We start from the raw sequence: 5,205 nt of genomic DNA on the forward strand, positions 1-5,205 counted from the left end.
GGAACTAATAAATGTCCATGAAATCTTCACAATTTATGTTCTTCTGCCATGGCTTCAGCTGGTCCCTCCATTTGGGGTCCCTGACTTCCCGCAACAGGATTGGTCTTGCTTCCCTAAAGCCTAGCATGGTATTTGATGGAGCTCAAATACACTTTAGGTATTTGTGCCCACTGTGGTTACAGGTCTAAGAACAAGGAGGTGTTGTAAAACATCAGTTTTCATTCCTGTCTCTCTTTCTATGACTCTGCCTAGGGCATATAAATCTCCTCCCTCAGGGCCTGGACACTATTATTCCAAAGTACCTCCCAGATTCTTGTTACAGCTGCTGCATTCAACTGCTTCTGGACTTTGATGTTGACTTGAGGTAGCCTGAATTTGCTATTTGCTATAATTCTTTGCATATTTGATTGTAGACCACTCTTGTGGGCATCATTCAGAAAAGCAAACTAATTCCTATGGTGGATCTCGTATCGTTCTGTCTATCTCTGTCTTGGTTGCTGAGATTAAGCCCATGTTGTAGTTCTTTCCTTTCTCCCTCTTTCTTCCCCCCCTTCTTTTATGCCTTCATCCTTCCTTCCTACCTTCAGCATTTGCAGGACAAGTATTTGGAGGTCTGTGGAAGCAGAAGCTTTACCTAAACAATGCTGTCAGAATTCTCTGTGTGTGGGTTCAACAATTTCCTTCAGGAATGAATGCTTTGCTGCTGACATCCAATTGCACTGTTTGCTGCTGGTGTGGTCTTTCTACTAGCATGACTGCAGGAACTGTATGTCTAGATCTGTGTCTGTCCAGGTCAGAGTCTTCTAGCTGATATCCATTCTGAGACATTCAGGGTTACCTAGAAATCAGCAGGGAAAGCCTTAGAATTCTCCATTTCTTCATTTCATCACTTGTATGTGTAAGACACAGATATCTTCTTTACAAGTAGAGCCTAATACAGTTCTATTTAAAGTGCCTAGCTAAGGATTTTCACCTCTTATCATTTATCTATTTACTTACAGACCAACTTAGAGCCTAAAATCTCTTTCTGATCCTTTCTCTCTAACACACACAAAAAAGTTTGTTTGAAGTAAAAAATGAATATTCATCCATTTTGTGAAATTGGAAAATACAAAAAGATAATAATTAATTACCATGAATATGTTTACTAATATTTTAATATTTTTTTCAGCTTTCTTTTCAGTGCACACATGCACACACATGTGTGGTGTAAAGAATAACTAAAATGTACTGAGCAACGACTATAAGCTAGGATTTGTATTAAGCATTTTACATACATTTGACCCTCACAACAACCGTATTGAGGTCATGTGGAAAAAATTGGTTTTGTTTTTGTCTGCAGGCATCATTCCTCCTTTCAATGGGCAACAGCTCTGTGATCTTGCTTTGGGTCTTCAGCCTATGTGGGGCAGCCAGTCTAGGTGCTCTATCCTCTTCTGGGAAAGGGTTAGACACAAATCCCAAAACAGGCCAGTCAGATGCTCTCCCTGGAACTGGAATCTTAAACAGAATGACTCAGAAAGACTGAACAGCCATTTTACCCTACTCATCCAGGTGGTGGTATTCTGAAGAGACTCCCATAGTTTTTGCTATCTAGATCCAATGAGCTATTCTGGGACATGCACTTTCCCATGCTGGGTTCTTCAGCTCTTCCTCTGAATCTGTGAACCCTCTTGTATTCTTCCAAAAACTTAAATTCTTAAAAAAGTAAGCTACCAGGTTTGGTTTCTCCCACTTATCACCAAAAAAATTCCTAATCAATACAGAAACACACAGAAATATACTAGTATTATCCGAGCTTAGAGAGACTGAAACTGAGCTTTAATGAAATTGTCATTTGTTCAAGATCACCCAGGCAATAAGAAGTGATATCAGGTCTCCATAACATTAAACTTTGGGCTTAATTTTAGCCAACTCTCTTCTCAATGTCCCTCTGTATGGATGCATACACATGCACACATGCATGGGCACACGTGTGTATGTGTGCATGTATTCCTACGTATATTCTTCACAGTTGAGATTCTACCATATTCATAATTTTAAACATTTTCAGGCTTTACTCCTTTTCTGTGACAATAAAATCATGGTAGAAATTTTCAAATTCACTGTAAATTACAAAGAAGATAAAACTCACCCATTATTCCAATACTTAGACTATCATCATCGCTATCAACATCTCAGTATATTTTCTGTAGTCTCTTTCTTTTTCTCTCTCTCTGGGTGTGTATGTGTACAGTATATATACACACATCCAGGCACACCCAAATAAGGATCCACACACAAATATATATTTATATTTATTTATTTATTTAAAGTATTTATCAATTTATTTATTCAAGGTCTTGCTATGTTGCCCAGGCTGATCTCAAACTCCTGGACTCTAGCTATCCTCCCACTACCTCAGCCTCCCAAAGTGTCGGCATTACAGGTTTGAGCCATTGCACCTGGCCCATATATTTATGTATATGTGGGGATCTATGCTGTATGCACAGATTGCATAATGACTTTTTTTTAAACATTATGTGATAAGCATTTTCCTGAATAATTAAACTTATTTTAAAACATTTTAATGCCTATGATACATTTCATTGTATAACTATAACTTACTGTGTCTAATCATTTCTCTTTCAGACATTTAATAGCTGTTTCTTTTCTTTTTGCTTTGATAAATAGTACTGCAATCAACAACTTTGTTGGCATATGATTATTTTCTTAGATTCTGAAAGTGAAATTATTGGCTTACAGACTTTGAACATTTTAAAGGCTCTTGATACATATATTGTCAAAAAACTTTTCAGACAGATTTTACCAATTTGTAATCCCACAGCTAGGGTTGAAGAGTTAGTTTCACTCAACTCCCCAAACATGGATGCCAACTTCTAAAGAATTAATGACAATTTAAAAGTTGGAAATGATAACTTATGTTGTATTTGGCATTTCTTCTAAAGTATTTTTTTCTGATTATAAAGTAATATAAGCTAATTGTAGAAAGCCTAGAAAATATGGAAGATTAGAAAAACAGTCATTTTTCATTTGTATATAAATATAACAGTTTTATGATTATTCTTTCATCTTCTTCCTGTATATATATTGAAATACATAAATAATATTTATAATATTGAGGTCATACGGCTGATACTTTCATCTAAATTTTATTTAATAGTATACATTGTGACAACTTTCCTGAATTATCAAATATTCTCCAAAGCACTGAATCTGCTGTAAAATATTTAGCATTTCTTGCTTATTGGGCATTGTATCAATCGATTATACAATTGATCAATACATAGCATTGCCATACATATCATTGTTCAAAGCCTCCAAATGCACTTCTGATGATTTCAATAGGATGTATGACTGATGCAGAATAAATTGGAATAATGGGTTTAAATAATATGGATATTTTAAAGTTTCTTGATAAAGATTGCCAAATTTTTCCTTCCCTGATAGTTTACTCTCTATAAAGTACAGAAGCCTAACTTAATTGCTCCCCAGTTACTCTCATGAATTATTTTATTTGAGTAATTTGGTCACTTGTGACTCTCAGTGATAAATATGTTGAGAAGTTCCCATATGTATATATGACTATAGTAACTCATATTTACAAAGTTCACAATTTACATTTACCATGTATGTTTACATTTTAATTACAATGATCTTAGGAATGTGGAGGTTGGGGGCCATAGGAGAACAGCCAGTGGGGAATAAAGTCAAGATGCAGACCAGGTCTTCAATTCCTAAATCTTGTAGTTTTCATTAAATCACATTACCAATATTCCTAGTTCCAGCATATAAAGTGACTCCAGAGGCGTTAAGAAAGTTCTGGAATAATGTTAAGGGAGTCAATAGAAAACGTACGTACTGTATTTTTAGAATGAGACTGTTTTACACTTGGGGGCTTTTAATTGCAGTCGTCCATCAGTTTTAAACTTTCAGTGTCTAAATATAAAAACGCAGCAATATAAAAAAAAGCCAGCTGTTTTCTTACTCAGAGCATGAATTGATAAATTTATGAATGAGTGAAGTGACAGCAACACTAAGAATAGTCTAGCCCTTTTCAATAACCTAAGCCATCATTACCTTGGAGAGATTCCAATTTTAGGTCACCTCCCCCGCCCCACTCCACCCCACAACATTCTCAGAAAAAGTAAATTTTCAACCAAAGGAAAATGGATACGTTGATACCTTCCATGTTTTCAAAACATTTCGTTTATTTTGCTACTTGAAAACGGTCTTCCCTTTTGCCCCATGTAAAATAAAATTGCTCATGGTCTATGGTCCCGTGAGAGCTTATTTAAGGAGCATTGACGGATTTTATTTTCCTTATAAATGTGGCACATTTGCCACGTGTGCAAATGAAAACATCCTATTCCAATGAGTTCTAGGAGGAAATCAGCTCTGCCTTCCTCGAAGAGTTTTAATTCATGGGTATGATCTATTTCTTTCTTTATTTCATTTTATTTGACACAGAGTCTTGCTCTTTTGTTCAGTCTGGAGTGCAGTGGCGTGATCTCAGCTCACTGCAACCTGTGCCTCCCGGGTTCAAGCGATTCTTTTGCCTCAGCCTCCTGAGTAGCTGGGATTACAGTCATGTGCCACCACTCTCAACTAATTTTTGTATTTTTAGTAGAGAATGGGTTTCGCCATATTGGCCTGGCTGGTCTTAAACTCCTGACCTCAGGTGATTCACCTGCTTCAGCCTCCCAAAATGCTAGGATTACAGGCGTGAGCCACCTGGCCCAACTGGTATGATCTATTTCTGAAGACAATGTGGAAGCAGAGTGTGGGCTTCCACAGGTGTAGCCAGGCGGCGTGCTACCGCGAAGAAGGAGGGAAGAAGCCTGAGGCTGGCCGGTGCCCTGCTGCCCCTCTGCCCCTTTGGCCACTAGGGCTGTGCAAGCTTCAGCCTTGCCAATCCCCATCGCGCACGCGCGCACGCTTCCCGCGCGCAATCTCCCGCCCCCGCCCTCACTGCACCTGCCAGGTCATAAACCTCTTCCCACCCACTCTCACCCTCTCACCAAGGCTCAGGCTTGTCTCACGTTGATTGGTCAGAGCCCACGAGGGCACGTCCAATCAGCAATCCCTCCTGCGCAACCTATCCCGGTTCTTCCCGCCCCCGCCCCGCCCCGCCAGCCCTCCCGGGTACCTACCGTCTCTGTGACTGGTGCGCGGCCAGGTCACTCAGGGCGGCGGGGGGAGGTG

Source organism: Mandrillus leucophaeus, unplaced genomic scaffold (genome assembly GCF_000951045.1).
Source record: "Mandrillus leucophaeus isolate KB7577 unplaced genomic scaffold, Mleu.le_1.0 Scaffold14, whole genome shotgun sequence".
Classification (NCBI taxonomy): domain Eukaryota; kingdom Metazoa; phylum Chordata; class Mammalia; order Primates; family Cercopithecidae; genus Mandrillus; species Mandrillus leucophaeus.